We start from the raw sequence: 27,805 nt of genomic DNA, 5'->3' as shown, positions 1-27,805 counted from the left end.
TTTTTCAGAATCCTAGTACAAATGTGAAGCGCTTCAGTACTTGAACGACTCCCTGGCACTCGTTACGCTTTCTCCAGGAAAGAATCTTTCGTCACATGCAAATATTGTCAAGTGAGACGTGGAAATGTGTGTTTGTAAACTGCTAAGCATGATGTGCTGGTTTCCTGCCTCAAACTCCCTCATGGGGAGTCTGCTTTTGTGTTTTGCAAACGTGCGTTTCTTGCTCGGTGGAGCTTTCCATTCTAGAATCCCACTGCGCAGACAGCTAACTCCCTTTTTGTATAATGTGCAGATCAAAGCCCTAAGAACTCAGTAATATTAAAAACGGCTTTTGCAAATTCCTCTTTCATCTTACAAGAAATGAATATTTCATACCTGCAGTATAGATATATTCATCTGTGAGGCCAGTGGTACAGGAGTAGCTTTGTCAGAAACAGCTTGCATCATGATGCAGTGTTAGATCATATAGTTTTTGCAATCTCTAAAGGAAAGAAAGGATTTTAACTGTTGTCAATGCTGACTTGTGCATGTGATGGCTACAAAACAGATTACTTCTAAGTAGTTCTCCTCGGGTTCCCACTAACCATAATAAGATGTGTATACTGATTGCTGCTCATATTGTAAGAGTACCTGAAATCTTCTGTAGCAGTTATGTACGTCAGGAGGTCCTACACACGAGTAAGAGTCCAGCAGAGAGACATACCCGACTGGCATGTTCTCTCCCTCCTGGCTGGTCGTTTGGGAGATTCAAAAGCTTTCTCCAGCCCAAACATCACAGCGACTGATACCTCAGAGCATAGCTGCCAACGTTTCCCTTTTTTAAAGGGAAATTCCTTTATTCCAAATAGGATTCCTCGCAAGAAAAGGGAAGTTGACAGCTATGCCTCAGAGGCATCAGCACACTTCAGGATCTGCAGAGTATAGGCAGTCAGCGTTCAGATTCAGTAGCGCAGCATTTTGGCTAAACTATGTTTATTTACGTATACGTTTATTTCCCTATGTTTAGGGAGGCTTTTAATGTTTAATGTATTACAGTATTTTAATATTTTTTTGGAAGCCGCCCAGAGTGGGTGGGGAAGCCCAGCCAGATGGGCAGGGTATAAATAATAAATTATTATGATTATTATACACACTTGGAGCATCGTAACTCCGCTCCTTCCTCTTCAGCATCAGACAGCAAAGCGAAAGGACAAACGTCCTACATCACGGAAACACAGTCATAAAATTATCCTGTCTCCATCACTTCCCACAATGTGGAATGAAAACATACACGGTCATGTGATAAAAATAATCCCATGACTGCAACGCGCAGAATGAATCCTAACACTGTATACGTACATCTATGTTTCCTGGTAAGATTGCATAGATTCAATTCAACAAAAACATCATATTACTTCTTGTGGACCGCTTAGACGTTTCATTATAATCAAGCGGTATATACATTTTGTTAGATAAATAAAAACATATGGAGTCGCCCTTGTTCCTCATTTTCCCCTTCACTCATCCTAGGCTTGTAGCTCAAGCATGATGACTATTTTATCCTGGTCCTGATTTTTCTCATGGATATTTTTGTGTAAATAAATGCCATCCATGTGCACATAATCCAGCCATATAGAGGGAATTGTGCACATTTCCTGGTCTTTATGCATAATCTTCCAACAGCCCTTTTCTTAATAGCGGCATTTGGGCGGGGGGATTTCCATCAGAATTGTGAAAGAGGGAGGGAAGGTTTAGAAGCTGTGCTGAAAAGAGAGCTGGATTTCGGGGGGGGGGTTAATATTTAGCTGGAGCCCCACCCCTTCTTATTGCTCAGCTGGAGGGTATGATTGTAAGAGTGTAAGATTAGACAGGGGGCCAGATCGCACACCAAATTACTCTTCAGGGTGCAGATTACACACTTCCGAACAAGAGATGTAGGGAGGAAAAGCATGTTGTTGTTATTATTACGGTAATTTTTATTGAATTTCTATACCACGCTTCATCTGAGGATCACAGGGCGGTTTACAATATAAAAACACAAAAATAGATAACAGTACCAATTTTTTTAAAAATACCCCCCTCCATAGCCATAGATTGGCTAAGGCCTGGGAAAAGAAGAATGTTTTTGCCTAGCGCCTAAAGATATGTGACGAAGACACCAGCTCAGTGACCCTGGGGAAGAGTATTCCACAAGCTGGGAGCCACTGCAGGAAAGGCCCTGCTCTCATATTGCCACCCCCAGACCTCTCGTGGAGGAGGCACACAAAAAAGGGCCTCAGAGGATGATCTCAGGGTCCGGGCAGGTTCATATGGGGAGAGGTGATCCTTGAGGTATGGCAGGTTTGAGCCTTTTAAGGCTTTATAGGTCATGCTTCTTGGAGAATCTGCATACTGACTGGAGAATGTGTTTATAACCCATTGAATGCACAAAATGCATTTGAGATATTCACTTTCCCAAAGCCTGTTAGAGATTATGCATGATGGCTGAAGAACGTATAAAAATGAAGTTGATTATATGCACATTTCCCAAGGCCTGCTGGAGATTATGTATGATTGACCAGGAAATGTGCAGAGCTCCCCCTTTATGGCTGGATTATGTGCACATTCTGCATGAGTTCTGGTGAATGTTCACCCGCCCCCCGTCCCGGATAATGTGAATTGACAATAGGCCTTTCTAAAGAGCTTATCTGAGAAACCTCATCCAAGAAGTTGGAAAACTCTTGTCTGTAAATAATCTGTATCTGCAAGTGCTTTTCTTTGTAGCTCAACCTTCTTAGCACGTTTGCAAGCTCTGGGCGCTGATGACGTTTTAAGTGTATAAATATGTGCTGCTATAAAGCACTGTATACATTGGTGGGATAATAATAACAGAACATGTAGCATTTTATATCTACAACACAGATTTAAACTGGTTTGATAGTGATTCCTTCTCACCACCAGACAAATTGGGAACTGGAATTCTTTAGAGCGAATTCTCAACGCTGTACACAAGCTGCAGTTCCCAGTTCTTTGGGGGAAGCCGTGACAGTTAAACTGGTATAAAACCAATACATTTTTACAGTACAGAAATGTCATTTGTGTTTCCTGTTGGAGTGATCTGGTCTCCACTTTTAAGAAAAACACATGTGGATCATATAAGTCATTGGGCAATGCAGCTAACAAGGCTAGCTTTAAATGAGCAAGCTGTGTTTTATTTTCTAAAGCTTCTTAGGGTCTTAAACATGGAAGCTGCTTGCTCGACTACTTTCAAGGCAGCAAATTTGGAAAAACAAAACTGTACCTCGTTTGTTCTCAGTATTACATTGTTAACGGTATGTTCCCAACTGGTTTTTTGAAAAGATAGGATGGGGACGCGGGCAGCGATGTGGGTTAAACCACAGAGCCTAGGACTTGCCGATCAGAAGGTCGGCGGTTCGAATCCCCGCGACAGGGTGAGCTCCCGTTGCTCGGTCCCTGCTCCTGCCAACCTAGCAGTTTGAAAGCACGTCAAAGTGCAAGTAGAAATAGGTACCGCTCTGGCGGGAAGGTAAATGGCATTTCTGTGCGCTGCTCTGGTTCGCCAGAAGCGGCTTAGTCCTGCTGGCCACATGACCCGGAAGCTGTACGCCGGCTCCCTCAGCCAATAAAGCGAGATGAGCGCCGCAACCCCAGAGTCGGGCACGACTGGACCTAATGGTCAGGGGTCCCTTTACCTTATCGTGGTGCAGCCAAGTCATAAACCCAGCTTTCTTAACATAATTGTTGCAAATACCGCCCAGCCTCCTGATTGGCTGCTCTTGGTAGAATTTAAACAAATATAGCTTCGGTTAGCTGACCGGAAAGCTCACATCACCACGCAATATGTCCCTTGTTCCACATTTCTGCTACTTTATTTTGTCTTCTTAGAGTAATAGTCTCCGTTATCAAACTCACTTTTTATTGCAAATTTTAAACGATCTACGAATCTGCGGTAGCATTTGGTTTTATAAAGTAACTTTGATCTCTGTGTCAGTGTCTATAGGCTTTTTCCCACCAGGAACTATTGTTTTGCTATAATGTGCATTCCTTCAGACGTGACAGGGAAATTTGAATAATGCATGTCAAGGTTTGCTTATTAGGCATATTGCAAGAATGGTACCCAGGGTGCCAGTGTGGTTGATATTTATGCTGGTTGAGTGGAATTGCTTTACCAAAAGAAAGGGTTGCACTAGTTGCATGTCACCACACTTGAACTGTTCAACATGCGACCAACTCTTTAATCAACAACTTGCACTCATAAGCAGTGCTTTTTTCTGGGGGGGGGGGAATGTTCAGGGGTACTCTCATTTTCCTACTCACATTGAAATACTGCCTCTCAGTGAGGCCAAACCTAGATTCACAAAATGTTTAGGGGTGTGCGTACCCATGCGTTCCCTCAGAAAAAAGACCTACACTGGCTCCCAGTATGTTTCCCAGCACAATTCAAAGTGTTGGTGCTGACCTTTAAAGCCCTAAACGGCCTCGGTCCAGTATACCTGAAGGAGCGTCTCCACCCCCATCGTTCTGCTCTGAGGTCCAGCGCTGAGGGCCTTCTGGTGGTTCCCTCGTTGCGAGAAGCCAAGTTGCAGCGAACCAGGCAGAGGGCCTTCTCGGTGGTGGCACCCACCCCATGGAACGCCCTCCCACCAGATGTCAAAGAGAAAAATAACTACCAGACTTTTAGAAGACATCTGAAGGCGGCCCTGTTTAGGGAAGCTTTTAATGTTTGAAGGATTATTGTATTTTAATATTCTGTTGGAAGCCGCGCAGAGTGGCTGCGGAAACCCAGCCAGATGGGCGGGGTATAAATAATAAATTATTATTATTATTACTGCTCATAAGTATCAGCAACCTGTTTTTTGGAAGAAAGTGGACTTTGGGCAAATCACTCTCTTTCGACCTAGCCTGCTTTGTCAACTGCCCCTGCCAATGGCACAGTCAAGGGGAGGGGAACACAAAAATTGTGCCGCTCCTGGCACCTCGGCGAAGGAATTATATAGAGCCCCCTCCTCAGGTGGCCGGCAGCCCTGGCAGTTATTTTTGCAGTGGGGTTCAGCCCCTGCTTGGCCCTCCATCTGTTGGATTCAGGCATAGGGACGCAGGTGGCACTGTCGGTTAAACCACAGAGCCTAGGACTTGCCGATCAGAAGGTCGGCGGTTCGAATCCCTGCAACGGGGTGAGCTCCCGTTGCTCAGTCCCTGCTCCTGCCAACTTAGCAGTTTGAAAGCATGTCAGAGTGCAAGTAGATAAATAGGTACCACTCCAGCGGGAAGGTAAACGGCTGCTCTGGTTCGCCAGAAGCGGCTAAGTCATATTGGCCACATGACCCGGAAGCTGTACGCCAGCTCCCTCGGCCAATAAAGCGAGATGAGTGCCGCAACCCCGCAACTGGACCTAATGGTCAGGGGTCCTTTTACCATTACCTAAGAACAAATAAAGGCAAATGCTAAGCATGTTTATTGAATCATAGAATCATAGAGTTGGAAGAGACCACAAGGGCCATCGAGTCCAACCCCCTGCCAAGCAGGAAACACCATCAGAGCACTCCTGACATATGGTTGTCAAGCCTCTGCTTAAAGACCTCCAAAGAAGGAGACTCCACCACACTCCTTGGCAGCAAATTCCACTGTTATTGGAAGCGCTGCCTACCTTCTAGGACAGGCTTCCTCAAACTTGGTCCTCCAGATGTTTTTGGCCTACAACTCCCATGATCCCTAGCTAGCAGGACCAGTGGTCAGGGATGATGGGAATTGTAGTCTCAAAACATCTGGACGGCCGAGGTTGAGGAAGCCTGTTCTAGAAAGTCTTATCTTCAGTCCTGGCCCCTTTAACTGACATGAGCTATTGCCTCTTATTTTGAAAAGCATTTCTCACTGGTCTGTTAAAATGGGTGTATATTTTTAAATGTAATCTCCTAGCACAGGGACCTTTTTATACTGAATTTTGTTTCGAGCAGGTGGTTGTTGTTTTTTTAAATTCCTGATGGCAACATGCTTTTTACATGTGCTGGGTGTTTGTTTTTGATGCTGCCGTTACAGCTAATGAAAATCAATACTATTTGTGCCAGAAATACCGTAACTCTGCCTTCCTTGTGGAGTGGGAGGAAACTTCCTTTGCCAGGTGAAACGTCTGTCAGGATTTATGGTGAAACCTTCAGTATATATGTAATAAATTCTGTTTAACTCCTTTGTGGATTGTAAGATGTGCTTATTCTACACCTGAACCCTCTCCGAGGTGACATGAAGTAACATCATCTTTATACAAATATATACCTCTCCCCTCAAAAGTGTTACCGCAAAAATACCATTTTGACTTCGACACTTGCTTAATAACCTGTAATTTCTGAGCGCTGTGGCTTTGCAATGTTCAGACATGTACATCACATTCTTGTAAATAAAAGCCTTAATCAAATTTCTGTCTGGCTTTGATCACTATTTGGATAATTTATCCGAAAGAACTTGTGTTGCTAAAGGAACAGAATCCATTTATTTGAGCAGCTTGCAGTCCGTTCTGTTAGAATACGCAGCACGGTGATTTGACAGCGGCTACATGATACAGGCTGTGAGAATGTGTAGATTTCAAAACCACAAGTATTTTCAGAAGACTATTTCCGCGTAATGATACAGCGTCTAAATGTCCTGATAGGTTTGGACAAGCATCTCAGTTCTTCCTCTGGCAAGGAGTTGCCCATGTATGCAAACCCAAGCCTCAAATAGATTGTTGTGGTCTCGTTTCCAACTTCTGATTTCAGAAATTCTGAAACTGGGCAAGACCAGGGGGCAGAATTAGTGAAATTCAGCACGAGAGAAGCCAGTAGCGAAAAACCAAACTCATTCTATTTGCCTCTTTACTAGAGATCAAACCTTACAGAATCCCAGATAGTTTCCTTATAGAATTTCAGATTTCTGGGAGAAACATAACCGTTTGCTACAAAGAACCTTTTCCAACTCCATCCGAAAGGAATCTTGCTCACCTACTTGTTCACAAGTAGATCTTTATCCTAGATTCAGAAACTGCGCAAGCCCACCGGCAGATTTGCCCTTTTCTGCTAACCCGTTTGCAGGCTTAAGTCCAGGATTTAAATTCATTGCTTTAAAGTGTTCTCTGTTGTGGCTAAGGGGTGGGGGGAGTTAGTACTGCTCAATCCCACAGGGAGTCCTTGCTCTGAAATGAAGGCACAAGACAGGTGTTGATCATCAGGTGAGCTGCGCACAGGTGAGCTGCATGCAAGCTGCCGGCCAGCCCTGTGGAGCCTCCTTTTATTCAGACAAATATGCAAACCAGGCAGATACATTTTGGGCTGTGACCTTTACACATCTTCCGGTCCCGAGATCGTGGGGTGGTGCAAAGTTATTTTGGCACCTGTTTCCACCGCGTCATTTTCCCCTTGCGCAGCGTATGACGAAGGAGACAAAAGGTCTCAGAGACAAAGGTTACAGACAGGACACCGCAGACTGCTGAGACCACAAAAGGTCAGAGAGAGGGAACGATGTTCAGACAGCTGTGGCTTGTCTGGGGGGGAATGTGCCCTGCACCCCAGGGTCACGCGCGCAGGCAGACTGTGGCTGCCTGCTGGTGGGGAGTGTGCTCCCTCCGGACCCCACTGCCCACTCCGCGATCATCCCTACATCGCTCAGTTGTGTGTCTCTTTTCCTTCACTTCTCTTCCGAGGAGTCCTCACTTTGGGATTTGCCATTCCACAAGGGCATTCCAATGACGGATTTGCCATTCCAATGACGGGCATGTCTGTTAAAGGGAACGAAAGCACGATAGAAAGTGGGCTGTCTGGGCAGGTAAAAAGGCCTCCAATATATCAGCCGAGGTGCGGCCGCTGCCGCCACAATACGGTGAGTTGTCGCCTTCCTGGTTTTTGGGGTTGTGGTTCTTGCTTTGGTGGTCGGCGATGTTGGTGTTGTTAAGGGGACAATTTGGCAGTCGGTTTCCTCCCTCTCCAGCCTGCTGAGCCGCGGCACACCAAAGGCCCTGGACCGTTTCGTCAGCCCTGTTGCAAATGGAGTTAATTAGGAAAGTCTGGTATACTATTTGATTATATAAGAACATTTCTTGCAGATTCAGCCAACAACAAGCCCATAGGGAAATTTGTCTTGCGAAGCGCATCGAAAAACGGAAAACCCTTTCGTCTAGCGGGTTTTTCGTCTTCCGAGGCATTCGTCTTGCGGGGCACCACTGTATTATATATTATAATATATATATATACAGTGGTACCTCGGGTTAAGTACTTAATTCGTTCCAGAGGTCCATTCTTAACCTGAAACTGTTCTTAACCTGAAGCACCACTTTAGCTAATTGGGCCTCCTGCTGCTGCCACGCCGCCGGAGCACATTTTCTGTTCTCAACCTGAAGCAAAGTTCTTAACCCGAGGTACTATTTCTGAGTTAGCGGAGTGTGTAAACTGAAGCGTATGCAACCTGAGGTACCACTGTAAAAGGTAAAGGGGACCCCTGACCGTTAGGTCCAGTCACGGATGACTCTGGGGTTGCGGTGCTCTTCTTGCTTTACTGGCCGAGGGAGCCGGCGGACAGCTTCCGGGTCATGTGGCCAGCATGACTAAGCCGCTTCTGGCGAACCAGAGCAGCGCACAGAAACACCATTTACCTTCCCGCCAGAGCAGTACCTATTTATCTACTTGGACTTTGACATGCTTTTGAACTGCTAGGTTGGCAGGAGCAGGGACCGAGCACAAGCCCTAGGCTCTGTGGTTTAACCCACAGCACCACCCACATCCCAGTAATATATATATATATATATATATATATATATATATATATATATCCCCCTCTAGAGCTTGTTAAGGCCTTCCTGCACAACTAGGGAGGAGTGCATTTTAATAGTAACATAATCATATTTATATTGCACTTCAGAGTGATGCAAGAATTTCATATTCATATTCTCACTGCGAGAAGCCAAGTTACAGGGAACCAGGCAGAGGGCCTTCTCGGTAGTGGCGCCCTCCCTGTGGAACGCCCTCCCACCAGATGTCAAAGAGAACAACAACTACCAGACTTTTAGAAGACATCTGAAGGCAGCCCTTTTTAGGGAAGCTTTTAATGTTTGATGTATCATAGTATTTTAATATTCTTTTGGAAGCCGCCCAGAGTGGCTGGGGAAGCCCAGCCAGATGGGCGGGGTATAAATAATAAATTATTATTATTATTATTATTATTCATATATGCTTTTGCTTACAAGGCTGGGATAGAGAGCATCAGATCCTCCAGATGTTGTCGAACTGTTAACTTCCATCCGCCCCATCTATCTTGGCCAGTGGTCAGGGATGATGGGAGCTGTAGTCCATAACCAGCTTCTCCATCCCTGTTGCCAGGCATGCCAACATCCATGTGCCCCTGCTGGGGTTTGCAAGGAGGCTGAGGGATAGCGGCTTGTCTAAAGCCACCTGAAGTGAGGCTTAGGGTGGAAGCTCCTTCTTGTTGCACTCGAAGGCTGTGCTTCCATTTCAGGGGTGTCTTATTCCAAAACCCTCAAAGCACACCTTTTTGTGACAGGAAAGGTGCTCAAATCCCCCAGAGAGTGCATTTGCGTCCACTGTCTCTTGTTCCAAACTGGATGTGTGCTCACATCCTTGAGATAATGGGATTTCACTCTTTGTATGGAGATCTTTAATATATATAGGGTATCTATGATCCAGTCTGTTTATATGGTAAATAACTCCCATTTATTTAAATTTAATTGTGATGCACGTGTTTTAGACGTAGAATTTTACCAGGTACAGTGGTACCTCGAATTACATACGCTTCAGGATACAGATTCCGCTAACCCAGAAATAGTACCTCGGGTTAAGAACTTTGCTTCAGGATGAGAACAGAAATCGTGCTCCGGTGGCGCGGCAGCAGCAGGAGGCCCCATTACCTAAAGTGGTGCTTCAGGTTAAGAACGGACCTCCGGAACGAATTACGGTAAGTACTTAACCCGAGGTACCACTGTACCTGAAACTGTATGTAACATTCTAGAGTAGACTTAGCCTGTGCAGTCTGTAAGGTAAAGGTAAAGGGACCCCTGACCATTAGGTCCAGTCGTGACCGACTCTGGGGTTGCGGCGCTCATCTCGCTTTATTGGCCGAAGGAGCCGGTGTACAGCTTCCGGGTCATGTGGCCAGCATGACTAAGCCGCTTCTGGCGAACCAGAGCAGTGCATTGAAAACGCCATTTACCTTCCCACTGGAGTGGTACCTATTTATCTACTTGCACTTTGACGTGCTTTCGAACTGCTAGGTTGGCAGGAGTCTCCTTCTTTGGAGGTCTTTAAGCAGAGGCTTGACAACCATATGTCAGGAGTGCTCTGATGGTGTTTCCTGCTTGGCAGGGGGTTGGACTCGATGGCCCTTGTGGTCTCTTCCAACTCTATGATTCTATGATTCTAGGAGCAGGTACCGAGCAATGGGAGCTCACCCCATCGCGGGGATTCGAACCGCCGACCTTCTGATCGGCAAGCCCTAGGCTTTGTGGTTTAATCCATAGCGCCACTCACGTCCCTCATAGTCTGTAGGGTAGACTTAGCCTATAAATTTTCCCGAAGCCCTTGTTGTTGGCCTGTAAAGGACATCCACACGTTTTCCTTATTTCATTCTCATACTTACTTCTTGGGCCACATCCCACTGGGAACTCAGTGTTGTCAATACGCTCATCATCTGCCGTGGGCAGCTCAACAGTGACATCCTGGTTTTCTTCACCAGAGAAATGACTTGAATATTTCCCTAGAAAGATTAGAGCCTAAACTAGTTTACTGTGCCAGGAAAAGCACGCAGACACCATGACGTGCCCATTTTGCCAGTGCATTTAGCCTCAGACTCTACAACAGGGGTCAGCAAACTTTTTCAGCAGGGGGCCGGTCCACTGTCCCTCAGACCTTGTGGAGGGCCAGACTATATTTTTTTTAGGGGGGGGGGAATGAACAAATTCCTATGCCCCACAAATAACCCAGAGATACATTTTAAATAAAAGGACACATTCTAATGTAAAAACACGCTGATTCCCAGACCATCCGTGGGCTGGATTTAGAAGGCGATTGGGCCGGATCCGGCCCCTGGGCCTTAGTTTGCCTACACATGCTCTACAAGGAGGAAGAGGTGTCTGCATCTCACTCATACACAGTGGTGCAATGAGGCAGGAATTGTGCTGTCCCAGTATTTGCCCCCCAGCAGGAACAGAAATTCCATTTATCTGCAAGAGTGTTGTAAGCATGGGGCAAAGAGGACAGACCTGGGCTGCAACATGATCCCCCTTTTTTTTTTTTAGGTAGGCTAGCCTCAGACAGTAGCTAGCTGATGGATGTCGACTTACATTATGGATGTACAGTACGTTCTGTATTATTTTATGAATACTATTGCTACGTGTTTGCCCTGGCCTTTGGCTGGAACAATAAACTTAGGAAGTGAACTGAACATACTGTCTACATGCCAATTCATGCATTTACAAATTCTCTATAGGAGTCTGGCTATTGACTCTCTTCAGGGTAAGGGCTGTCACCAGAAGCGGCTGCCTTGCAAAATTTACCACACGCAGAAGCATGGGTATAGCTGGGGGGACAGTGAGGGGCATCTACCCCCCCCCCAAATCAATAGGTAACAGGTTCTGCTCCCCCTCCAAAAATCCTGGTTACACCCATGTGTTTCTGGTGCTCTCAGATTAAGAACTGAGCTATGCCAGGAGCAATTACCGTATTTTGCGCCCCATAGGACGCACCGGCCCATAAAGCGCACCTAGTTTTTTGGGGGGGAAATAAAGAAAAATATTTTTATTCCCCCGCCCCGCGCGCGCAGGGCTGGCACGGGGGAAGCCCGAGCTTCCCCCGACCCCAGCCCCCAGAAAAGGCTGCTCTGCACAAGCCGTGGGAGACCTCCCCCGGCTTGCGTGGAGCTACCCAAAGCCCCGGCGCGACTGCTGAGCGCGCCGGGGTTTCGGGATAAGAGGCAGCTCCACGCAAGCCGGGGGAGGGCTCCCGTGGCTTGCGCAGAGCTTCCTGAAGCCTGGAGAGCGAGAGGGGTCCGTGCGCACCAACCCCTCACGCTCTCCAGGCTTCAGCGAAAGCCTGCATTCGCCCCATAGGACGCACACACATTTCTCCTTCATTTTTGGAGGGAGAAAAGTGCGTCCTATAGGGCGAAAAATACGGTAGGTGTCTAGCCTGCCTAGAATTGCGGTGGACGCTCTAATCCAGCGGTTCTCAACCTGTGGGCCCCCAGATGTTGTTGGACTACAACTCCCATCATCCCTGAGCTGTGGCCTTGCTAGCTAGAGGTGATGGGAGTTGTAGTTCAACACCTGGGGACCCACAGGTTGAGAAAGGCTGCTCTAATCCCTTCATCCCGGTATTTCAAAGGGAACATGTGCCTTGTGATCACATTGTCCATTCTGCTACAGCGTTTTCATAGAAGATGGTACATTACAGAATATAGCTTTCGGGCAAAGGCCAAAAACTGTCTCTCCAAAGCTACCCACAGTTCTATAGTGCTTCAGTATCTGTTTTCTTCGTGGGATTTGTATTTAAGTCGCTCACCTACACTCTATGCTAAACACAGACTCCTTATGCCACAGTAGTTGGGTGTGACCTGCTATTTACCAGCCCATGGAAGTAACACTCAATTACAATTATGTGGATAGAAAGTATGTGCCAAAATCTAGAAAGAAAGGTATCAGGAGCATTTAAAATTTACTTCCTTGAAGCAAGCTCACTTCAAATGCATTAAATAATGTGGATTTGCCTGAGTCAGCGAAGCACACCAATTTTATTGTTTGAAACTTTGCAGAATGAACTTTGATGCACAGATTGTAAATACCTGGGAAACTAACAGCCTTTCAGAAAAATAATAGGCTGATTATGAACAGCTGCTCTGATTGTGACTAGGTGACAACAGAAACACCCAAATCCATGCATCCATCAGTAAACTGCTATGGGACCAGATCTGTCTAGAATGCCATTTTGAATATACTTACGGCAAACTGAGGCATGAGGTAAATTGCACAAATGAATTTTGGCTGCAAGCCGTATTAAGTTTTTTGCGCTGCTCGTTTTAACTGTTGTCTGCAATATGCTACTGCACTGCTTTAAATTGCTTTTATGTCATTATATTATCATGAAATGCACTGGGCTGCCTTTGGAAAGGAAGGGTGGGTTATACATTTGAAATACTGTGGTAAATAAATAGTATACACGTGTTACCTAAATAGCAGCTATGAGGAAGCCTGAGCAGCCTTAGGACTAGAGAGGAGGGGAAGGGGGATAAAAACCATCTTCCCCAGGCTGCTATTTCCAGTTTTAGGGAAGTCTCCACTGGTGCTGATGGGAGCTGCTATAGAAATGTAGATAGTTTTGGAGAGCCAGTTTTTGTCAGGGTCATGGCAGGGGCAATAAGTTGAGCTTTCCCACCTTGCGGAGCCCAGAGATTATCTCGGCTTCCCCATTAGCTGCTAATTTATATAACCCCCCCCCCCAAAAAAAATGCATGTCAATTGCATTCACACAATGAACACTTCATCAAGTTTAGCTCTTGGTCCCAGACTCATATGCCTTTATGTGCAACTATCTATGTCCCGCTGTCTTTTCTTGAGATCCATTGCAAACATCTATTTCCATATTAAGCACATGAAAAGCCAGTGTGACACAGTGAGTACAGGCATGGGTGGGGAGGGACCTGTGTTTGAATCCTGCTCAGCTTCGTGCTCACAGTGTGACCTTGGTCCAGTCACACTCACACACATGCTCTGTCTAAATAATAAAAATGAGAAAACCCAAAGTACATTGTCCTGGACTCCTTGGCAGAAGATTCTTTATTTAAATCAAACAAAGATTTGGCAAGCATTCTTGCTTTTGGTCTTTGTCTCTTGAGCACATTTTTAAATGCTTTGGGTTAGCCAGTCTCTTAAATACCATTTTATACTGTTTTTTTAAATGGTGTCGTGCTTTTATTGTATATGTGTCAGTACACCACCTTGTTATACATTATGAATTGAGGGACTATATCAACACTTATATAAATGAGTAGACAAAGTGTCCTTCATTTCTAAATTTTTGTAGTGTTTTCCCCACAAGCAACACCTCAACATTTACTAGAATTGCCTATGTAATAAGCTCCAAACAAACTAGGCCAGCTTTAAAGATCTCTCAAATGAGACAGATACTATCTTCACATGTTAACACCACAAAACTTCCCTAGAACAACCTGATATTTGACACAAAATAAAAAAATTCCTTCCAGTAGCACCTTAGAGACCAACTAAGTTTGTTATTGGTATGAGCTTTCGTGTGCATGCAAAACACAAAAGCTCATACCAATAATAAACTTAGTTGGTCTCCAAGGTGCTACTGCAAGGAATTTTTTTATTTTGTTTTGACTACGGCAGACCAACACGGCTACCTACCTGTAACTACTGATATTTGACTGTTTAATATCTGGGAAGAAATGGAGGCAGTGGGAGATTTTACTTTCTTGGGCTCCATGATCACAGCAGATGGTGACAGCAGCCATGAAATTAAAAGACTCCTGCTTCTTGGGAGAAAAGCAATGACAAACCTAGACAGCATCTTAAAAAGCAGAGACATCATCTTGCCAACAAAGACCCGTATAGTTAAAGCTATGGTTTTCCCCAGTAGTGATGTATGGAAGTGAGAGCTGAACCATAACAACATTTGCTGTACAGCTGCATCACTGTACACACATATGCTCTTGAATTTTGAAGTACAACTGAAAAAATATCACAAACCACAGAAGACTTACCTTCCACAATGGACAGAGCTATCCAGAAAGTCAGCCACCTGCAGGAGAAGCCAGCAGTTTGCTTGAGAGACATTTTCTACGCTCTGAGCATCTCAGCAGCTCTGCCTTTAAGAAGAGGGGATGAGTCAGGGCTTGGCACAGCTCTCCACTGGATTAGTCTGCAAAGTTTGCAAAGTGGACCACAAGGTGAAGAGCGCTGCCTTCCTGCTTTGAATCAGAGTCTGAAAGAGGAACCCCACCCCAGCAGTTTTGTCTGGATAGAATTTTTTTTTTTTTGGAAGCGTGTTCCAGGAGGAATGTTTACATTTATCAAATACCTTTGTTTTCACCTTGGTATCAGAGAATGGGATGCTCTAGAGAAAGAGGGCAAATGGCTGACAGCTTAATTTGAGGCTCCACCAGCCAGACCTTGTTCTTGCAAAATAAAAAAATTCCTTCCAGTAGCACCTTAAAGACCAACTAAGTTAGTTCTTGGTATGAGCTTTCGTGTGCATGCACACTTCTTCAGATACACTGAAACAGAAGTTGCCAGATCCCTCTATATAGTGAGAAGGTGGGGAGGGGTATTACTCAGAAGGGTGGTGGGAATGGGAGATTGGCAGATAGCTGAGATGAGCCTGTTGACGAATCTTAACGACTGTAATAGGTCTTACAGGAAAAGGCAAGGGGTGAGAAGGTGAGAAATGGCTTAGTCATGTATAATGGGATAAGAATCCAATGTCTTTGTTCAGACCAGGTCTCTGTCCTGACTATGGCAGACCAACACGGCTACCTATCTGTAACTTGTTCTTGCAGTTTAGGTCAAGGGGAGTCTGTAACCTGGGGCAGCAAGTTTCCTAAACTCCATTCAGGAGGCGCCCGCCCCGTGGAATGCCTTCCCATCAGATGTGAAGAAATAAAAATCTACCGTATTTTTCGCTCTATAAGATGCACCAGACCACAAGACGCACCTAGTTTTTGGAGGAGGAAAACAAGAAAAAAAATATTCTGAATCCCAGAAGCCAGAACAGCAAGAGGGATCGCTGCGCAGTGAAAGCAGCGATTCCTCTTGCTGTTCTGGCTTCTGGGATAGCTGCGCAGCCTGCATTCGCTCCATAAGACGCACACACATTTCCCCTTACTTTTTAGGAGGGGAAAAGTGAGTCTTATAGGGCAAAAAATACAGTACTTGACATCTGAAGGCGAGCCTGTACAGGGAAGTTTTTAATGTTTGTGGGTTTTTTGTGTTTCAGTACATACCCAACTCCCTCAACCATTCCTCATAAGCCTTGGTTTCCAGACCCTTAATCCTCTTTATGGACCTGTTCCACATCTGCTATTGGGTCCCCGGAGCACAGATTCACACAAGCGACCTTGCAGGATACAACAGGGTTTATTTGAAATGCATATGCATAGCAAAGGTGCAGCGCAATAAGCTCGCAATCTGCACACTCAATTCTGAGCGTGCCAGCTTTTTATACATTTGCAGAATACAATACCACCTGATTTCTTGTAAACCACCTGATTTCTGGGAAATCGAAAGTTATAGTAAGTTTCTATTTCCTTACATGGGCATCGCCCCCTCCATGGATTCCTGAGTCCTCCTTATCTCTTTACAACCTTGAATAAACATTTGAGAGGCCCCTCAATGCCAGCCTTGGCTGTTTAGGTTGTGGGCGAGCATATCAGACGACACAGCGATTCTTCAAACAGCTCTTGTTTATTCACAGGCCCAGAACAGAACTGAACTGAAGGGTTCAGCCAGCCTGCTTATATATTGCTCCAGTACAGCGTAACTGTAACAACTTTCTAAAACTATCCAATCACTGAACGTCACTTTCGATCCCTTATTTGCATAACTATCTACAGTATCCCCCTGCTGGCCCAGGGTGAGAACTTCAGTACATAACATTGGCAATGCCAGCGGACCTCTCCTTTCTCAGAAAGGCCATGGGGGGGGGGTGGTTTCCTTATGGCCCTACAATCTTTGTGACCCTCCTCCACACACTCCAGTTTCTCAATATCCTTCTTAAATTGTTTACCCAGAAGTATGCACCTCTGTATTTAATGAGCCTGCACCCAGGCAAGCAGGTACATAGGATTGTGTCTAAAATATTGTGCAACTCTTCCCCCCCCCAATTTTTTTTATTCATTTTATAACACAAACAAACAACATAAACAGAAAAACAAACAATACAAATTCTTGTCTTACCCTTATTTCTTCTAAACATTGTTAGGTGGGCTTCCCCAAGTCCCCCCTATCTGATTTTCATTTTACCTCATCTTTAGCAGTTTACATATAACATAATTTTTAACCAATTTTTTTATCACACTTACTTTTACAATAAAAATCTTCACAATTTATCCCTTACAAATAATACAGTTTTAAAATACACTATCTTCTACTTCTAACCCTGCAGCCTATATCCACTTCCAAAGCTATTCTAAGATTTAAATATTAACATATTTTTTTCAAGTATTCTTTAAACTTTTTCCAATCTTCTTCCACCTCTTCTCACTGGTCTCAGAGTCTCCCAGTCAGTTCGGAAAGTTCCATATAGTCCATCATCTTCATCTGCTATTCTTAAAAATACTGTGCAACTCTTATTTGGACTAATCTCAAAATGGTATGTATGTAGTGATGTATGGAAGTGAGAGCTGGACCATAAAGAAGGCTGATCACTGAAGAATTGATGCTTTTGAATTATGGTGCTGGAGGAGACTCTTGAGAATCCCATGCACTGCAAGAAGATCAAACCTCTCCATTCTTAAGGAAATCAGCCCTGAGTGCTCAATGGAAGGACAGATCCTGATGCTGAGGCTCCAAGACTTTGGCCACCTCATGAGAAGAGAAGACTCCCTGGAAAAGACCCTGATGTTGGGAAAGATGGAGGGCACAAGGAGAAGGGGACGACAGAGGACGAGATGGTTGGATAGTGTTCTTGAAGCTACCAGCATGAGCCTGACCAAACTGCGGGAGGCAGTGGAAGACAGGAATGCCTGGCGTGCTCTGGTCCATGGGGTCACAAAGAGTCGGACACGACTAAACGACTAAACAACAACAACAAAATGGCCTGTGTTTCTGGGATTTACTGCTAGTGTTCTCCACCATACATGCTTAGGTGCAGATGATGCCTGCATATGGTATATAGATAAATGAAAAGAACAAATGGATGAATACTTTCCATCATCTTCTCTTTGAGTAACACCAAGCAGGAAGTCGTTGCTGAAACAGAGGCTTTTATTCTTTTTTTGCTGTGACTAAATTGTGCTTCAGTCTTGATGGCTTAGTAGTATGCCATTTCTTAATTCCCCAGGTGCCCTGACTGAGAAACTGAGGAAACACTGGCCAGCAATGACTCACATGCCGTCTAGTAGTTAAAAGCTCAAACCTATGAATGATACATGATGAGCGCTATTTTCCACCACAGTGCTGGTACCTAATGCATTAAAGGATGGTTGCAGAGATCTAGTATGATGGCTGCTAGAAATTTAGGGACAGGACAGGAAATATTGTGAGTTTTCCCTTTTTGAAATTGGTTTAGACACACAAAATATAAAGAACAGGAACAATAAACACAGAATCATAGCTGTCAACGTTTCCCTTTTCTTGCGAGGAATCCTATTCGGAATAAGGGAATTTCTCTTTAAAAAAGGGAAAAGTTGACAGCTATGAACAGAATCACAAAGGGCGAGGTAAAAAACAGAAGCCCATTCAGTGATTCTTCATACGTTATGTAGTTGTTACTACATTCCATCTTTTAAAAATGTTCATTACAGGTAGCACAAAGTCAGCAAATACCAAATAATACTGAGGAGGAGATCTTTAACCTAGGACATCTGTTTTTCCTTGGACTTCGGTTGATCCAGATATGTGTTTGCACTCTCGTAAAGAAAGCTCACAAGCCACTATCTGACATTTTGACACATTTCTCCTCCTTCTGTAAACACAGAGATAGGCAAGGTCCGGCTTGGTGTGGCAATGTTCCTGCGGTGGCGAGTGTAGCAGCGCATAAGGAAAAGCGTTTGTCTGTAGTTTAAAGGTGCTGGGAATTGTAGTTCCGGGAGGGGTAAACTATAGCTCCCATGATTCAGGGTGGGGGCGTACACAGTCTCTGGCTGTCCATTTCCATTCACTCTCTGGTGCATGGTCAATGGGCAACCTTCCCCTCAAAGTCCAGGTGCATAGCGGTACCCAAGGCCAAATACGTTAATTTGGCACCTGAGGCAGACAATCCTACAAGCACTTCTCCCCTTCCCCAGGTACAACTATAATGAATTAAATAACAACCCTTTTATGAGACCCAAATTCAACTCCCCAAGGCAGCCGCCTCACCTTGCCTTGGGTTTGTGAGGCTAGACCTCTCTCTCACTCTTTGACCTTAAACCAAATAATAATAATAATAATAATAATAATAATAATAATAATAATAATAATTTTATTTATATCAGCATTATATAGTCAGCATTATATATTCAGACCCGTGGTTTTCAAAGGTTGTGGTGCGCCACACTGATGTGGCAGGAGAGGATAGTGATATGGCAGGAAGATTCAAGGATAATATATTTTGGGAATGATTCATGTTCTTATGTAGCTGCATTGTTTTATACTTTCTGGGTGTCCCATGTTCATAATATATATATATATATATATATATATATATATATATATATATATATGCAGGTTTTGGTGTCTTCGGGTGTCTTCCCGTGTAAGAGTCACCCGAACACCCGAAGACACCAAAACCTGCATTCCTGTACCCGTGAAAATCTACGAAAGCAATATATATATATATATATATATATATATATATATATATATATGGTTTTGGTGTCTTCGGGTGTCTTCCCGTGTAAGAGTCGGGGTGTCTGTGCACGGGAAGACACCCGAAGACACCAAAACCTGCATTCCTGTACCCGTGAAAATCTACGAAAGCATATATATATATATATATATATATATATATATATATATATATATAATATTTATTAACTTTTCAAAGTTTATACACAAAAGACAAAAAACAAAAATACAAAAAATTAAAAACACATATAATCTCACTCACTTGTTTTCTTTTAACTTATTTCTCGGACCTCCTCATACCTCCCCTTTTAGTATTCCAATTCAGATTATTCCTTCAGCAAATCCTCTCCCTTAATTTTCACTTAGTTTTACGCCTTTCTTTCTCCCCCCCCCCCCAATTATCTTAATCATTACAGCTAATAACCGCTTAAATTCAGTCCAACATCAATCTAACATTCACTAATTTTATAATATTTCCCAAGATAGTCCTTAAATTTCTTCCAATCTTCTTCCGCCATCTCTCTTCCCTGGTTTCGGATTCTGCCAGTCATTTCTGCCAGTCCCATGTAGTCTATCACCTTCATCTGCCATTCTTCCAAGGTGGGTAGATCTTGTGTCTCCCATGATCATATTATAAAGTAGTTGTGTTCTATGCTACCTATAAATAAATAAATAGATAGATGAGAGAGAGAGAGAGAGAGATAGATAATAGATATACAGGTGAAACTCGGAAAATTAGAATATTGTGGAAAAGTTCATTTATTTCAGTAATTCAACTTAAAAGGTGAAACTAATATATGAGATAGACTCAGGACATGTAAAGCAAGATATATCAAGCCTTTATTTGTAATAATTGTCATGATCATGGCGTACAGCTGATGAAAACCCCAAATTAACAATCTCAGAAAATTAGAATATTAAATGAAATCAGCAAAACAAGGACTGCAAATAGAGCAATATCGGACCTCTGAGAAGCATGCATATGTACTCAGTACTTGGTTTGGGCCCCTTTTGCATCAATTACTGCCTCAATGCGGTGTGGCATGGATGCTATCAGCCTGTGGCACTGCTGAGGTGTTATGGAAGACCAGGATGCTTCAATAGCAGCCTTCAGCTCTTCTGCATTGCTCGGTCTCATGTCTCTCATCTTTCTCTTGGCAATGCCCCATAGATTCTCTATGGGGTTCAGGTCAGGCGAGTTTGCTGGCCAATCAAGCACAGTAATCCCATGGGCACTGAACCAGGTTTTGGTACTTTTGGCAGTGTGGGCAGGTGCCAAAGTCCTGCTGGAAAATGAAGTCAGCATCCCCATAAAGCTCGTCTGTGGAAGGAAGCATGAAGTGCTCCAAAATCTCCTGGTATACGGCTGCGATGACCCTGGACTTAATGAAGCACAGTGGACCAACACCAGCTGACGACATGGTTCCCCAAATCTCTTTTCTGATGAGAGCAGCTTTTGCATCTCATTTGGAAACCAAGGACCCGAGTCTGGAAGAAGAATGGGGAGGCAACACAATGCCAGATGCTTGAAGTCCAGTGTGAAGTTTCCACAGTCTGTGTTGATTTGGGGAACCATGTCATCAGGTGGTGTTGGTCCACTGTGGGGTTTTCATCAGCTGTACGCCATGATCATCACAATTATAACAAATAAAGGCTTGACATATCTCGCTTTGCATGTCATGAGTATCTCATATATTAGTTTCACCTTTTAAGTTGAATTATTGAAATAAATGACCTTTTCCACGATATTCTAATTTTCCGAGTTTCACCTGTAAATAAAGCAAGTAAGCCCACAAGCAATTTATTTCTTTCAAAGAGTCACTTGTGAACACAGATCTCCCTTTCCTGCCTCTGGCACACGATTTGCTACACCTGTAGTACCTCTCTGTTATCAGTTGGGGTTGCTCAAGCCATGGTACAAGGACTGTATGGTGTCCGGCTGTCCATCTGACAAAATGCCTGCCTTCTCAGTGGAGCTGTCCCTAAGAATTAAGAAGGGGCCCAGTTCTGCTTAGTTACGTGTTTCATTGATACATCAGCAAGTGGTGACTATTTCTGGAAAGCTCATAACCCTGTTCACATAAGCCTCAATCTTTACTGCCAGACAGCATGAGTGTACAGTGAGCATTGCAGCTTTAAGACTTTGTGCAAATCTCTGAAACTCCTGTGGTCTCCCATATGGTGTGTCAAAGCCCCCCCCCCCCATAAGGCAGGGAAAATAAAGGGGGATAATTATAAACCACCTGAGATGGAAGATTTGGAGATTAGTTTTGTCTCAGCCGTCAGCTTAGGCTGTTCAGTCCAGTCACACCTTGGCTAGTCCTACAGCTAAGCATTCAGAGGTAGCTTTGCGGTTTTATTAACTAGTGTATTGTTACTGTTGTTTTTCACTTAATCACTGTATTTCCCCTTAAGAGTTCCCAATATGGTGTATAAACATAAAGCACAAATAAGAAGATCGGATAAAAGAACACCAATTGTGATAAAATCGCTGAAACACAAAATATACACTTAAACTGAAAACTTATTCTGATAAGATATTCACATGTACCACCATTCAGCCAGTGTACACCAGGACATAAGGAGACTTTCTAGCAATTGAATCACTTGATTTACCCGGGAAGGATGGTAAGGGGTGCCACAATAGAGAAGGCCCTGTTCCTCATTCTCACAGATTATATCTGTCAGACAGAGCATGGAGCACATCTTCCCTGGCAGATCCAAAGTCTGGGGAGGGACATAGGCTGTTTGCACTCTAGCTAACTCTGCACCCAGTGTGCTCCCACTTCTGGTTTGGGAAGTAGCGTGCGCATGACGTTAGCCCCAATCCATAGCTATCCTGCATCCTGTCGCAAAGTACTATGCATCTCCCCTGAAACCAGTTTTACTCTGAATTGAGAAAAAGAATGGCCTAGCTAGCGATCTCTATCAGACAGCATCTACACTTACCCAGATCCTTTGAAGGAAGCCATGCCAGTTAGTAGTTTAAAACCAGTATCTGTTCTTAACATAAATAGGATCATGGTGTCGTGGTAGGACAAATTGCCCCTAGTGGATTTTGTCCCTTTAAAAAGGTAAAGGGACCCCTGACCATTAGGTCCAGTCGTGGACGACTCTGGGGTTGTGGCGCTCATCTCACTTTATTGGCCGAGGGAGCTGGTGTATAGTTCAGGGTCATGTGGCCAGAATGACTAAGCCACTTCTGGCGAACCAGAGCATCGCACGGAAACGCCATTTAACTTCCCGCTGGAGCAGTACCTATTTATCTACTTGCACTTTGATGTGCTTTCAAACTGCTGGGTTGGCAGGAGCAGGGACCGAGCAACGGGAGCTCACCCCGTTGTGGGGATTTGAACTGCTGACCTTCTGACCGGCAAGTCCTAGGCTCTGTGGTTTAACCCACAGCGCCACCCGCGTCTGTTAAAACCTACTCAATGAGCTGAGTAAATGCTGCAGTTTTGCAGTTGTCCTGGGCTTCCAAGGGCTCCACCTGCCGCAGAGACATTCTTTGTACCAGAAATGCAACTGCCTCTGGGGCAGTAAGAATCTCTTTCAGGGGGCCTCCCAGTATTTTAATAGTTTGCTCTCCGGAGTTCAACGGGAGGGCTGTAACCTGACATGGAAGCAGCTGAAAAGCCATGTGTGCTATGTGCTATTTTCTAATGGCAGTTGTTGAGTTGTTCTGGCCCGTCCATGTAATCCTATTCCAATGATGCTCTGGCAGATCATATTAGATCCAGTTCACCTGTTGCCATTAGGAGCGTGTGTGTATATTATGAACAATTTCAAGTTGCTTCCATGTGGAATCACAGTGTTGAAAATTGCCTGCAGCTGAGCAGTACCAGGCCTTGAGAGTGGTTTCTTCCATAGGTAAACTTCACAGAACATTTGCTCTTAGAATCATAGAATTGTAGAGTTGGAAGCGACCCTGAAGATCATCTCGCCCACCTCCCTGTGATGCAAAAATATGCAGCTGACCGATACAGGAGTTGAACCTGCAACATTGGCGTTCTCCGCATCATGCTCTAACCAACTGAGCTATCCAAGGTATTACTGATTAACAGAATGAGTTCCGTATAGTTTATGTAAGGATGTAGACTAGCAGTGGGACGCAGGTGGCGCTGTGGTCTAAACCACTGAGCCTAGGGCTTGCCAATCAGAAGGTCGGCGGTTCGAATCCCTGTGATTGGGTGAGCTCCCGTTGCTCAGTCCCTGCTCCTGCCAACCTAGCAGTTCGAAAGCACGTCAAAGTGCAAGAAGATAAATAGGTACTGCTCCGTGGGAAGGTAAATGGCGTTTTCGAGCGCTGGTCTGGTTCGCCAGAAGCGGCTTAGTCATGCTGGCCACATGACCCAGAAGCTGTACGCCGGCTCCCTCGGCCAATAAAGCGAGATGAGCGCCGCAACCCCAGAGTCGTCTGTGACTGGACCTAATGGTCAGGGGTCCCTTTACCTTTAGATTAGCAGTAAGAAATAGTCTCTGGTCCATGGGGTCACAAAGAGTCGGACACGACTAAATGACTAAACAAAGAAATAGTCCACATTCAGTGGGTAATTCAGTACTCACTGAAGAGAACATTACTATTGCCTTTTCTCAACAGCTTTATGCAAGTAAGGTGTATATAGAAGCGGGGCAGTACCTCTGGTGGGGAACTCCTCCTCCTCCTTCTGAGCTAGTTTGTCCACTTTTGGTTTCCATCCTGCACTCTCACCTGTGGATCCTAGAAGCTGTTAGCATGTGATGGCGGCCACACCCTGGGAACGTCTTCAACTGGCCGGCTAAACCAGGTGAGGGCAGCTGATGGGTCTCAAAGCCTTGGTGAGTTCAGGCAAAGACAGGCTCTGGCGAACTGAGCAGATGAGACCAATAGTAGGTCCAATGGTCAAGAAGGTGGTTTCTGCACATGCTGTAGAGGGAAGTGAGGGGCAGGTGGGGCTCGCCAACCTAGGAGCAGGAAGATTCTATTGCCTTGTGGGATATACAGTGGTACCTTGGTTCTCAAACTTAATCCGTTCTGGAAGTCTATTCCAAAACCAAAGCGTTCCAAAACCAAGGCGCACTTTCCCATAGAAAGCAATGCAAAATGGATTAATCCATTCCAGACTTTTAAAAACAGCAATTTAACATGACTTTTACTATCTAACGAGACCACTGATCCATAAAATTAAAGCAATAAACAATGTGCTGCAGTCACACAATCAATCAGTTAGTAGCTGAACTGGGTTCCACACAGTCACAAAAACAAAACAAAAAAGAGCCACAAAAACGCAAAATTAATAGCAAAAACAGACAGACCACAGTGTAACACTTAAAATGGAAGCGTAACACTCAAAACGGTGCAAGCCCGGATTCCGAAAAAAGTTTGCAAACCGGAACACTTACTTCCGGGTTTGCAGTATTTGGGTTCCAAGTTGTTTAAGTACCAAGACGTCTGAGAACCAAGGTAGCGCTGTATACACCATGGGTAGGCAAACTAAGGCCCGGGGGCCAGATTTGGCCCAGTCGCCTTCTAAATCCGGCCTGCGGACGGTCCGGGAATCAATGTACTGTACTATAAAATAAATAAAAGAGCATTGTAGATGATAAAAATTAAAATGAACATTTTATCTTACCTGCACTGATGATAGTCATTGTTTGGATGGGGGGCTTTTATCCATTTCCTCAGTCACACAATCAATCAATCAATCAATCAATCAATCAATCAATCTGTAGCTGAACTGGGATCCACACAGTCACAAAAACAAATTAGGTGAAAAAGCCTCAAAACCAAAAAAGCAAAATTAAATAAGCACCAAATATAAGCTCCAAATATCACCTTAGAACACTGCAACCAGAAACAGAAGGCTTGAATTAAAATGGGGGGGACACACACAAAAATTAGCAGCGCAACAGGAAACACAGGGGGACACAAAACGGAGCATGTTTGGCTTCTGAAAAATACAGTGGTACCTTGGGTTACATACGCTTCAGGTTACATACGCTTCAGGTTACAGACTCCGCTAACCCAGAAATAGTACCTCGGGTTAAGAACTTTGCTTCAGGATAAGAACAGAAATTGTGTGGCGGCGACAGCAGGTGGCCCCATTAGCTAAAGTGGTGCTTCAGGTTAAGAACAGTTTCAGGTTAAGAATGGACCTCTGGAACGAATCAAGTACTTAACCCGAGGTACCACTGTAGTTTGAAAACCGGAACACCTACTTCTGGTTTTACAGCGTTCAGGTTCCAAGTTGTTCGTGAACTAAGCTGTTCGAAAACTGAGGAACCACTGTATTTGGAAGAAGAATAGGCTGAGGAGTAAAGTCTACACAAATCCGGAGGGGAGTCCCTAGGACAGTTGGATGGCTCCTTGTTCGCCTCCTCCTGGCAACTCCTGCAGCCAAGCTGATGCCGAACATATTGCTCTGCTTTCCTTAGGATCCCATCAGTAAGGCTGAGAGGGGGATCTTGTTGTTTGGGCAGCCCAAGACCTCCACACCCAGTGGCGTAGCGTGGGTTCTCAGCACCCGGGGCAAGGCAAGTAATTTGCGCCCCCTAACCCGTGGATTTTAGCACTCGAGTCTCTTCCACGCCCCCCCCAGATGTTGCGCCAGGTGTGGCAGGCCCCCCCTGCACCCCCCACGCTACGCCACTGCTCCCACCACAAGTCTTCAGGACAGCCATCCGAAGGCTGGCGCGGGGAGAAGGTCTCTCCGCCCCACTGCCAGCCTTCGGAGGACGTCCGAGGACAGTGGGGTTCCTGCTTCCTCTAGGAGGGCCGGCCAAATGCACCCCCCCCCCAAATGTTGCGCCTGGTGCGGCCGGCACCCCTGGCACCCCCCACGCTACGCCACTGTCCCCCCCCCCACTGCCCAAGCTTGCACCCTGGAGAAGTCACTTTGGTGCTGCTAACACAGCAGTTTGACTTCACCCCTGAAGGCGCACTCCATTGTCTCTTGAGGCAGACGGATGCCGACAACAAATATTCTAGCAATTAAATATGCCTTTCTGCATCTGTGTAGTCAGCCTTAGCCAATTTATTTACATACCGCATATTCCACAAATAAATCTGTGCTCAAAGGGGGTGGCTTTGATTTTGCTCTGAGGGAGAGGTGCTCTTCAGTTCCTCGCCCCACCTTTGGGTGAAGCTGCTTCTGTCTGATACTTAAAGGTAAAGGTAAAGGGACCCCCTGACCTTTAGGTCCAGTCGTGGCTGACTTTGGGATTGCGGCGCTCATCTCGCTCTATGGGCCGAGGGAGCCGGCGTTTGTCTGCAGACAGCTTCCGGGTCATGTGGCCAGCATGACTAAGCCACTTCTGGCGAACCAGAGCAGCGCACGAAAACGCCGTTTACCTTCCCGCCGGAGCGGTACCTATTTATCTACTTGCACTTTGACGTGCTTTTGAACTGCTAGGTGGGCAGGAGCAGGGACTGAGCAACGGGAGTTCACCTCATCAAGGGGATTCGAACCACCGACCTTCTGATCGGCAAGTCCTAGGCTCTGTGGTTTAACCCACAGCGCCACCCGCGTCCCTGATACTTATCAACATATTAAAATGTAAACCACACACAGCTGTCACTTCAAAATCATTTAATTCTTGCCCAGCCCTTTTACAGCAAAGTTGGAGAAACCTTGAATGTTGTTGGACTCTGTTATGTACTGAGTTGAATAGGATCCAAACTGCAGCAGTCTGATTGGTCCTAGAACAATAGGATCCAAATTGCAGCAGTCTGGTTGGTCCTAGAACAATAGGATTCAGAATGCAGCAGTCTGATTGGTCCAAGAACAATGCAGCAGTATGATTGGTTGGCAGGAACCACCCAATCATGCTCCAGATATAAGTGAATCCACAACCTGATTGGCTTACAGTAGAATTCCAGAATTAACCAGTCATGTGCAGCCCATTGTGTAAATAATGTATATAAAGCAGATACTTTGAGGGGACTTTCATTCATTCCTCCTCACCACTATGAGCTGAATAAAGAGCATGAAATCACTTTGCGACTCTGAGTATATTTCAGACTCCCAATGCCCCTTAGCCCTCACTGGTTTGGCGGTGTGTCTACTGCTCTATAACAAGTCCACTCATTCCAATGGGATGGGCTGTTTTATTTTTCAGGGTATTCTAAGGCACTATGGTAGCCTTTACATTGCAAATACGTCTGTCAGAAGATAAACCACTACCAGAATGTTGGTCATATATATCTGGCTCCCAGTACATTTCCAAGCACAATTCAAAGTGTTGGTGCTGACCTTTAAAGCCCTAAATGGCCTCAGTCCAGTATATTTGAAGGAACGTATCCACCCCCATCGTTCT

The 27,805-nt window shown here is 44.9% G+C and overlaps 1 long non-coding RNA gene across 1 annotated transcript; it reads right to left on the bottom strand.

Annotated features, from left to right (window-relative positions):
- Positions 1-6,512: 6,512 nt before the first annotated feature.
- Positions 6,513-14,909, bottom strand: LOC309516423. The gene is made up of 4 exons (XR_014212905.1): positions 14,728-14,909; positions 10,591-10,707; positions 7,606-7,979; positions 6,513-7,135 (listed from the first exon to the last, which is right to left on the bottom strand). It is a non-coding gene; the product is annotated as an uncharacterized lncRNA (long non-coding RNA).
- Positions 14,910-27,805: the final 12,896 nt, after the last annotated feature.

This window comes from Podarcis vaucheri, assembly GCF_965113315.1.
Source record: "Podarcis vaucheri genome assembly, chromosome: 13".
Taxonomy (NCBI): Eukaryota; Metazoa; Chordata; class Lepidosauria; order Squamata; family Lacertidae; genus Podarcis; species Podarcis vaucheri.
This window is presented reverse-complemented; position numbering and strand designations above follow the sequence as displayed.